Genomic DNA, 12078 nt, shown 5'->3' with positions numbered 1-12078 from the left:
TATATCTTGTATGGGAATAGAAAGGGTCAAGAATAGCCAAGTACCTTCAGAAAGAAAATAAAAGGGTTGAATAAGTTGCTTTAATAGTTTAAATATATATATTTATTAGAAAGTAAAATAACTTAAAAAAAACATGATATTTGGACAAGGATGGGCTAATACGCCATCTAGGCAAAATAAAAATCCTATAAACTGACTAACCTATGTACAGACAATTGATGTATGAAAGAGGTGGCCCTACATAAGAGTGAAAAAGGATATACTTTACAAGAAATTCATATGGAGACAATTTATGAATCATGTGAAACAGGACTATGACTTCATACAATATGAAAAAATCAATTCCAGGTTGAAATTTTAAAAAATGTCAGAATAAAAATCCAAAATTCTACCATCCATAAAAGCAAGAAAAAACACGACAAAACCATCATAATCAAATTTTTTGGAATCTGGTAATTGACCAAAGTTTATAACAACCTGGAAAATGCTTCCCCTCCTCACAATAAAGACTTATTCTCTGTAAGAACTGCAAGTTTTGTGGTATTCTAACTTCCCCTTTCCCATCCCTGGCCTCCCTACTGAATGGTAGCCATGAAAATAACTGTCCACTTTCCCAGTATCAAAAGAAACAGAACAAACTTCATTCAAAAATCATTGCAATTAATTATTGGATCTGACCTTATCGGTGTATTCCTGGAAAACTGGCTTCAATGTTTGTCTTTATGTTAGTGACTTGACTGTAACTGGTCTAGTGTTAAAGCTACTTGCAGGGCAGGGAACAGCATTTCCTGGAAACATTTACAGACTAAGATAGTGTTAAGCTCCCTCCACCTGAGATAATAAATGATAGGTAACAGGTGGGATAAACAATAGACTAACCAAAAAGTTCGGGAAGTCTTGGGAAGTAATTATGCCTTCTCTCCCCCAGACTTGTCTGTGGAAGCCCTAACAGTCAATACCTTGGAATATGACTCTATTTGAAGACAGGGAGAGAAACAAGGGATGCATGTGCAGAGACAAAGGCCATGTGAAGACACAACAACAACAAAAAAGAATCCATCTTCAAGCCAAGGAGAGAGACCTTAGGGGAAATCAAACCTTCCAACACCGTGATCTAGGACTTGTAGCATCCAGAACTGTGAGAAAATAAATTTCTGTTGCTTGGGGTGCCTGGGTGGCTCAGTCAGTTAAGTGCCTGACTCTTGGTTTCTGTTCAGGTCATGATCTCACAGTTCATGGGTTCGAGCCCCACATCTAGCTCTGAGCTGACAGTGTGGGGCCTGCTTAGGGTTCTCTCTCTCCTTTTCTCTCTCTCAATGTAAATAAATAAACATTAAAAAATAATTAAAAAAATAAATTTCTGTTGCTTAAGTCACACAGTCTATGGTATTTTATTATGGTAGCCCTAGAAATTAATACAGGGGAAGGCTGTGGAATGAGATTTCCCCTAAAGTTTTGAAAAGCTCCAAAATATTCCTGGTATCTGGAAGAAAATCTAGAAGATCTATAATTGTCCAATGTCTTCTATTTTATGATAACATTTTTTTAATGTTTATTTATTTATTTTCAGAGAGAGTGAGCGAACACAAGTTGGGGAAGGGTGGAGAGAGAAGGAAAGAGAATCTCAAGCAGGCCCCATGCTATGAACGCAGAGCCCAACTTGGGGCTCAATCTCATGAATTATGAGATTATGACCTGAGTCGAAATCAAGAGTAGGACGCTCAACTGGCTGAGCCACCCAGGTGCCCCTATGTTATGGTAACATTTATATGAAAATTCTAGATTAGGCAAATCCAGAGACTGAAAAGCCAAATAGTGATTGTCAGGAGGTGGAAGGAATGACTGATAGGCACTAACTTCTAGTAAGTATGGGTTCTTTATGGAGTAATGGAAATGTTCTGGAATTAGATACTGATGAGGGTTACACAACATAGGGAATATACTAAAAACTGATAAAGTGTACACTTTCAAATGTTGAATTATATGTTACATGAATTATACATCAATTTTTACAAATGCTATAAAAGTAAGCTCAAGACAGAAAAATGGCCAACACATAAAATGCAAAATTATTTAGAAGATAAATAAGACAATATGTTTATATTTTCAAGTTGATTCTTAACTATAGAGAACAAACATGATTACCAGAGGAGAGGTAGATGGGGGGATGTGTGAAATAGGTGATGGGAATTAAAAGTACACTTATAAGGATGTGCAATAAGTAATGTATAGAATTGTTGAATAACTACATAGTACAACTAAAAGTAATATAACACTGCAGGTTAACTCTGCTGAAATAATTTTTTAAACAATTTAGAACAGACTTAGAAATGAGCATGTGAGGATACAGGAAGAAGGTGACGATCTGCAAACCATGGAAAGGGGTCTCAGGAGACGACAAACCTGCTGACACGTTGACCATGGATTTCTAGCTTCTAGAAATGTGACAAAATAAATTTTTATTGTCTAAGCAAATATTAAAAAGAAAGAAAGTGGGGAGACGATGTTTGCAACATACTTAGCTAAATAAGGTTGTGTATATTATATGAACAAACACAAACTACAATGAAGCATTAATTACAAATTTTAAATACAAGTTTTACTAGACTTTACAAACAAGGAAATAACATTGACCAGTAAATATGTGAAAATATCAGAAAATATATGAAAATATCAGTAAATATATGAAAATATATGAAAATAACTAAGAACATGCATTCATTAGTAATCAGACAACTTTCAATTAAAGTCTCAATGAGACAGTATTGCATACACACCAGATTGGCAATTACTAAAACCTCTGATGATACCAGTTGTTAGTAAAATTTTGAAGCAATGGAGAATCTCATTCATGACTAGTCAAGCTTAAGTTGCTCAACTACATTGGAAAATATTTTATTAGCATTACATACTAAAATTTAAATACTTGACTTGAAGTATAGCAATGTCCTATCTAGGTATACAGAGCAAAATGACTCCCACATATGTTCACCAGGCAGTATATTCTACTTATAATCATTCTCAATTGGAAGAAAAATTACAAATATCTGTCAATAGTAGAATGAACAAATTAGGAGATACTCATATAATTGAATACTACGCAGTAGTACAAATGAAATAATGATAGCTGCACATAATGATGCTTACTTCTCACAAACATAATTCTCACAAACATAATGCAATAACTAAAATGGTAAGTAATACAGTAGTACAGCTCATTTTGCATCAAACCCAAAATTGAGTAAAAAGTATATTTATAGACTTTTATAAGTGGAAAAATTATAAAGAAAAGCAATGTAATAATTATCATAAATGTCAAAATGTTTAATGTGGGGGAAAGGATAGATGTATGAGGAATTTCTGGGATGCTGAAAATAATGTATTTTTCTCACCTTGGAGTTAGTTACACAGATCACACACACTTTATTATTATTCCTTACATTGTGTTTTATGCACTATTATCTAGGAAGACTCTATCTCAAAATAAAAATAGATAATGCTAGAACAATTGACTTTTTAAGATGGAAATAAGTTTTATTCCTTCCTCACAATATATGCAAAAAATCAAAAGTAGTTTTAATAAATATTTGAATTGAGAGGCAAATATTTAAAACAAAACAAAGAAAACAAAGCCTCTGAAATAAGGTGAGGGAAGGATTTCTTATACAAGAAAAAAATATTATAAATGTTTAAGGAAAGCAATAATAAAATTAAATACTCAAAACTGTTGGGATTTCTTCCTTACTGTTTCCAATTTTCTTTTCACAATCTTTATTTTCGATGAGGTAGTGCATTCTTGTGATTTGCGTGCACATGCACGCGTGCGTGCGTGCACACACACACACACAAACACACATTTACATTAAGAAGACTTTCTCCCACCAATATCCCAGTGTTTCCACTAACCATTTTCCTCTCATGGTTCCAATATACAACCCTGGAATATGTCTTATTTTTCTTTTTGGTTAATGTAACAGTGCTTCCTCATGTAAATAAGAATACACATTCTTATTTTCCTATTTTTGCAAAAAACAGTATATTGCATATATCACTGCCTATTGATTATATCACTAACATCTCATGGAACTAATTCCATAAAAGTCTTAGAGTGCTTTTGTCACATTTTATAGCTGCATAATATTCCTCTCTGTGGACCTATCATAATTTATTTGTCTTTTTTAATGTTTATTTTTATTTTTGAGAGAGAGTGAGTGAGCATGGGAAAGTGGCAGAGTGGGAGAGAGAGAGGGAGACATAGGATCCAAAGCAAGCTCTTCATTGACAGCAGCAAGCCCAACATGGGTCTAGAACTCAGGAACTGTGAGATCAAGACCTGAGCCAAAGTCAGATGCTTAACCGACTAAGCCAGCCAGGCACCCCTATTTGTCTGCTCTTTATATTGATGAATGTTTGGGTTGTTTCCAACTTTTCTACTGAAAACAATGTGGTGGTCAATAACTTTGTACCCATTAAATATATGGATGAACTATAGATCATAGATTTTACATATTTGCATTCTTCATATTGTCAAGTAGCTGCCCATTGCAATATATGACTGGCAATGTTTCTCCAAAACATCACCAAACAGTATATATCAAACAGTATATGTCACTGTTGACATTTAAAAATCTTTGTGTGAATTAAAAACTTAATGAAGTTTATATTTGCATTCCTGTTATGCATGAAGTTGAGAATCTATTCACTTGCTTCAGGTTCAGCTATATTTCTACTACTGTGAAATATTTCCTCATGCCTTTTTCTCATTTATATATTGAATTATTGGTCTGTTTTTTAGTTTAATGTGGAAAGAACACTTATATATGAGATCCGTTAAGAATTTTGATGTGTATAGAATTGTTGATCATAGATACAAGTTTGTACAGCAGATCTCTCGAGCTTATTCATCTTGTTTGACTATGCCTGATGGTTAGGAACTTCCCATCTTACCCTCTAGCCTCTGGCAACCACCATTCTAATCACTGATGCTATGCATTTGACTAATTTAGAGACCCCATGTAAATAGCATCATTCAGAATTTGCCTTTCTGTGACTGGTTATTTAAAGTTGAACCATGTTGTGGCAAATCTCAGAATTTCTTTCTTGTTTAAGGCTGACTTGTATCCAATTATATGCACATGTTTTTGTAATCCATTTACCTGTCAATGGACATTTATGTTGCTTCCACATTTTGGCTATTGGGAATTAAGGCATACGTCAAAAATATTACAGGTTCAGTCCCAGAGCATGGCAATGAAGTTAATGTCACAATAAAGAAAGTCAAATTAATTTTTTCATTTCTTATTGCATATAAAAATTATGTTTACACTATACTGTAGTATATTAAGTATGTAATAGCATTATGTCTAAAATGTACATACATTAATCCAATAATACTTTGTTGCTAAAAAAATTCTAACCATTATCTGAGCTTTCAGTGAGATGTAATAATTGATCAAAGATCACCATGAAGAATATAATAATAATAAAGTTAGAAATATTGTGATAATTACCAAAATGTCACAGAGACATGAAGTGAGCAAATACTATTGGAAAAATATCACCAGTAGACTTGCTGTACACAGGGTTGCCAGAAGGCTTCAATTTACAAAAAAACACAGTATCTGCTAAATACAATAAAGTGAAGCACAATAAAATGAGGCATGCCGGCAGTGCTATAATAAACATAGCAATAATAATATCCCCTTGAGATTATGATTTCAAACCTTTTGCCTAAATATCCAGAAGTGGAATTGCTGGATCATATGGAAGTTCTATTTTTAATTTTTTGAAGAACCTGTACATTGTTTTCCATAATGGCTATACCATTCTGCACTATCACCAGTATGCAAGGGATCTGATTTCTTCACATCACCACTAATACTTGTTTCTTGTTTTGATAATTGTCATCTTTGATAGGTGTAAAGTGGTATCTCATCGTGGTTTCCATTTTACATTTCTGTGATGATTAGTGATGTGGAGCATTTTTTCACATACCTATTGTTCACTTGTGTGTCTTCTTCACACAAACGTCTATTCAAGCCATTGTGCCATTTTTAAATCAGGTTATTAAGTTTTGTTTTTTAACCATTGAGTTTTAGGAGTCCCTAGTATATTTTGCATATTTAGCTCTTATCAGATATATGGTTGGAAACATTTCTTCTATCCATATTTTGTCTTTTCATTCTATTGATTGTTTCCATTGCTGTGCAGAAGGTTTTAATTTTTATTTTAATCCCACTTATTTTTGTTTTTCTTGCTTATGCTTTTGGTGTCGTGTCCATGAAATCATTGCTAATCTACACAATATGTAGATTCCCCCCTATATTTTCTTCTGGAATTTTATAGTTTTGGTTATTATATTTAGGGCTTTAATCCAACTTGATTTGATATTCGTGTGGTGAAATGTAAGTGTCCAGTTTCATTCTTTTGCATGTGGATATCTAGTTTATACAACACCATTCGTTGAAGAGACAATCTTTTCCCCATTGTGTATTCTTAGCACTCTTGTCAACAATCAGCTAACTATATATACATGGACTTATTTCTGAGCCCTCTGTTCTGTTCCATTGGTCAATATTCCTGTCTTTATGCAGCATCGTATCATTTTGAGTATCATAACATTGTAATATATTTGGAATCAGAAAATTTCATACCTTGAGCTTTGTTCTTTTCTCAAAATTGAGTTGGCAATTTGTAGCTCAAAATGAATTTTGGAATAGTATTTCTATTTCCATGGGAAAAAAGGCATTGGAATCTTGATAGGGCTGCACTAAATCTGTGTTACCACTTTGGATACTATGAACATTTAACCAATATTGTGTCTTCCTGCCCATGAACATGGAGTGTCTTTCCATTTGTGTCTTGTTAAATTTCTTTCATCAATGTTTTGTCATTTTCAAAGGACAAGTCTCTCATCTTCTTAAGTTTATTCTTTTGTATTTTATTCTTTTAGTGATACTGTAAACAGGGCTATTTTCCTAATTTCTTTTTCACTTTGTTGCTAGTATATAGAAACAAAACTGATTTTTGTATGTTGAGTTTGTATCTTACAACTTTATTGAAATCCTTTATTAGTTATATTTTTAACTCTTTAGAATTTTCTATATAAAAGAATATGTTACCTGAAAACAGGGACACTTGCACTTCCTTTAAATTTAATGCCTTTTATTTCTCTGGCTAAGAATTCTAATGCTATGTTAAATGAAGAGCAAGAGTAGATATCCTTGATTTGTTCCTGATCTTAGAATAAAAGCTTTCAATCTTTACCTTGAGTTAAAGATCGATATATATGGCCTTTATTGTGTTAAGGTAATTTCCTTCTAATCCTAGTTCATTGAGGGTTTTTATAATAAAGTGGTGTTGAATGTTGTCCAACACTTTCTCTACATTTGTTGAGATGATCATGTGATTTTTTATCCTTTATTCTGTTAATGTTGTGTGTCAAATTAATTGAATTTCATATGTTGAACCATCTTTATGTCCCAGAAATAAATCTCAATTGGTAATGACATATAATCTTTTTAATGTGTTATAGGACTTAGTTTGCTCATTTTTTTCCAGGAGTTTTTCATTTATAACCATCAAGGACACTGGCCCTTAGTTGTCTTTCTTTTTTTGAATCATTTTTTATGGACCTTAGATTTATTTTCTTGTAGTGACTTTGTCTTTAGCATCAGGGTAGCACTGGACTCATAAAATGAGTTTGGAAGTATTCCACCTTTCCTTCAAATTTTTAAGAAGATTTTGCAAAAGATTGGTATTAATTTTTCTTCAAATGTTTGGTATGAATTCAACAGTGAAACCATCTGATCCTGTGCTGTTATTTGTTGGTAGGTGTTTGATTACAGATTCAATCTCAATACTGATTATATGTCTGTTCAGACATTCCTCATGTTTTATTTCTTCATGGTTTAGTCTTGGTAGGTTGCAGGTTTTCAAGACTTAATCCATTTCTTCTAGGGTATTCAATTTGTTGGTGTATAATTATTCAAAGTAGTCTCCCACAATCCTTTGTATCAATATGACACCAGTTATAACATCTAATCTTTCATTTTGATTGAAGTCTTCTCTATTTTTTTCTTAGTGTACCCAAGAGTTTTCCAATTGCTCAAATATTTTCAAGGAAAAAAAGACAACCTCTGAGTTTCATTGACTTTCTTCTATTATTTTTTTCCATTTTCTATTTTGTTTATTGTTATTCTAATCTTTGTTATTTCATCCCTTCTGATAACTTTGGGCCTAGTTTTTCTTTTCCAACGTCCTTAATGAGCAAAGTAAGGTTGTTTTATGAGATCTTTCTTCTATCTTAATGTAGGTTTTTGTAACTATCCACTTCCCTCTTAGAACTGCTTTATCTGCATCTCCCATGTTTTGGTATGTTGTGTTTTATTTTTATTTGTTTTGAGGTATTTTATAGTTTCTTCCTTGATTCCTCTTTGAACTGTTGTGTTATTACACAATAGTTGTTCAAGAATGTGATGTTTAATTGCCACATATTTGTAACTTTTCAGTTTTCACTCTACCAGTTGGTAGTTTCATTACATTGTGGTTAGAAATGGTAGTTTGTTTGACTTCAGTCTTTTTAAATTTCTTTTTATTTTATTATTTTTTAAAAGTATCTCTACAACCAATTTGTGGCTCAAACTCCCAACCCTGGGATCAAGAGCTGCATGCTCTATTGACTGAGCCAGCCAGGTGCCCTTTAAATATCTAAGAATTGTTTTATGATATAACATGTGATCCATCTTGGGGAAAGATCCATGTTCACTTGAGAAGAATGTGTATTCAATGGAATCTACCAAACCAATGTTATCACTTCTATTCTCACACTGGTGATTAGACTGTGCTAGCCTTTTTAGAACTCCAAGGCTGGCAAAACAGAAGCAATCATCTGAGAAACCCCTCAGAAAAGATGGAACATGAGATGCATGAGTCAACCCCTTCCCTCACATTTATGAAGCTTGGACAAGTATAAGAATGAAAGCTGATTACTCATAAAAAACATAGAAGCCAGAATAAAATGGGCTGACATATTTAAAGTGCTAGAAGGCAAGAAAAAAAACCATTTAAAAAATTTTCACCGTAACTAAATCTCCATCAAAAAATATAGTTCAAAATGAAGGGAAATAGACATTTTTTAAAAAGCTGAAAAAATTGGGGCACCTGGGTGGCACAGTCGGTTGAGCGTCCGACTTCAGCCAGGTCACGATCTCGCACTCCGTGAGTTCGAGCCCCGCGTCGGGCTCTGGGCTGATGGCTCAGAGTCTGGAGCCTGTTTCCGATTCTGTGCCTCCCTCTCTCTCTGCCCCTCCCCCGTTCATGCTCTGTCTCTCTCTGTCCCCCCAAAAAAATAAATAAACGTTGAAAAAAAAATAAATAAAAAGCTGAAAAAATTAATCCCAAGAATTACACTAATAGAAATGCTAAAGGAGAATAGAGAGCACAAGACCCAAGTAAATATGTGGTTGAATATTAAACAATTTTTATTATCTTTATTGTATGTACATACTTCTATTTCTTTCAAAATTTTGTGTTTTTGGAAAGAAAAATGGAAAAAAGTCACTGTGGGGTTTATAACGAGAACACAAAAGGTAGGAGAATTACAGTGTCATTATGTAGTTATATTGTTCACAAGATAGTATAAAATATTTCAAAGGCAAATGATGAGATGTTAAAGACTCATATTACAATTGTTAGAATAACACCTGAAAAATATCATGTAAAGCTATAGCAGAAACCTTAGGAGTTAAAAAAAAAACTATATATATTTTAAAATGCTTGATTAATCCAAAAATGATAAGAAAAGATAAAAGTAACAGAGAAGATATGCTGAAAACATAAAATACCTACCAACAGGGCTCATTTAAATATGACTGTATCAATAACTTCATTAAATATAAATTGAGTAATCATTCTAATTTAGAAATAGAAAGTTTGGTCAAAAAACAATAAACCTACTTTAAGTATTAAGACACAGATGGATAGACCCAGAAAATACTAATAATAAGAAAGTTGAAAGAACTACTTTAAAATCAGGCAGAGTAGACTTTAAGATAAGGTATATCACCCAATATAAAGAAAACTTTATAATTACAAAAGGGATAATTAATCAAGAAGAGAAAACAGGGGTGCCTGGATGGCTTAGTCAGTTAAGCAGCTGGCTCATCATTTCCCCTCAGGTCATGATCTCATGGTTTGTGGATTCAAGCCCTGTGTTGGGCTGCACACAACAACGTGGAGCCTATTTGGGATTTTCTCTCTCCCTCTCTCTCTATCCCTCCCCCACTTTTGCTGTCTCTCTCTTTCAAAATGAATAAAACTTTAAAAAGTATTTAATAAACAAAAATAAAAAAGAAGAGAAAACAATCCTGAATCTGTATTCTGATTTTTTTTAATTGAAAATGTATAAAGCAAAAACTGACAGAACTAAAGGGAGAAACAAGTAAATCCACAACAAAGTCAGAAATTTTAAACCTCATAACTTGTTAATTTATAGAATGAGTGGTCCAAAAAGAGTAGGTATGTGGAAGAGTAGAAAGGTTCCGAAAAATTGAAATTAACTAATTAATAGGTATGAAGCACTATATTACATCTGCAGAACATGCTTATTTCAAAACTATCAAAAAATTTAAATCATATCACATAAATTGACCATAATTGAATGAAATTTGAAATAAATAGAAATAAGATACCTAGAAAGTAACCAAATATTTGACAAGTACATTTATGAATATTACATGAATCATAATAGTAAATCAAACAAACTTAGGGAAAAAATCATACTGAATGATAATGAAAGCATAACATAATAAGACTCATTGGATGCAGGCCCAGGTAATTTTAAACAGGTGCAGACAGTTTTCTTGGTGGATACCATCAAACATTAAAGTAAGAAATAACACCAATCTTGCATAAACATTTTTACAAAATAGAAAAAAGAAAACATGTCACAATTGACTGTATGAGAAAATATAATCTTTATACAAAAGCCTGAGAAGAACATTACAAGAAAATAAACTTAGAGTTAAAAATTACTCAGAAACATAGAATCAAAATTCCTTGCAAAATCATTATAGACCTAAATCCATCAATAATGATAAAGGAAAATAGATTGTAACAAAGTAGAGTTTGTATCATGAATGTGAGGTTGGCTTAAAATTCAACAATCCATTTAAATGACTCTAAATCCATTTTAAAAGTAAGAAGTAAAAATAATGAATCTTAATAGAGCTAGAATGTTTTTTATAAATTCAACACTGAATCTTAATAAATATTTTCAGCACATTATAAATAGAAGGCACCCCCAGTCTGCTAAAATGCTTCTAGCAAAGACTTAAAGCTAACAAGACACTATTATAATATCAAACAGCCCATAAAACAGGAAAAATCTAAGGATGTTTGGTCTCATTATTTTGAATCAACATTATAGCTGAGGTCCTAACCAGTGCAACAAGACAAGAAAAATTATTAGCAGGCAAAAATATTAGATAAGAAGTAAAACTATTTTTATTTGCAGATAACACGGTTATGTGCTTTAAAAACTATATTTGAAGCTATTAATAAAAAATTAGAACTGTAAGTATATTTAAGGTAACATGATATAAGTTAAAATACAAAATAAGCAATTGTTTTAAAACATAATCTCAATAAAATATTGGAATTTTAATTTCCAAATATCATTAAAATGGCATGCAAGTATTAAATATGAATAAATTTTATGAAAGTTGCCTAAGACCTCACTACTGAAAACTAGAACATAGGTAAAGAATATTAAAGAATGATTAAATAAATGGAAAAATAATTTGTGTGAAATAATTGTGAAAGAATTGATATTGTTAAGATACTGAAGAAACTGACAAGCTGATTCTACAATTTATACAATACAACTTTTTGAACACTACTTTTCTTTTTTTTTTTTAATTTTTTTTCAATGTTTATTTATTTTTGGGACAGAGAGAGACAGAGCATGAACAGGGGAGGGGCAGAGAGAGAGGGAGACACAGAATCCGAAGCAGGCTCCAGGCTCTGAGCCATCAGCCCAGAGCCCGACGCGGGGATCGAACTCACGGACCGCGAGAT

The sequence above is a fragment of the Prionailurus bengalensis genome, chromosome X (assembly GCF_016509475.1).
Source record: "Prionailurus bengalensis isolate Pbe53 chromosome X, Fcat_Pben_1.1_paternal_pri, whole genome shotgun sequence".
Taxonomy (NCBI): Eukaryota; Metazoa; Chordata; class Mammalia; order Carnivora; family Felidae; genus Prionailurus; species Prionailurus bengalensis.
The sequence above is the reverse complement of the archived record's forward strand: the minus strand, read 5'-3'. Positions refer to the sequence as shown.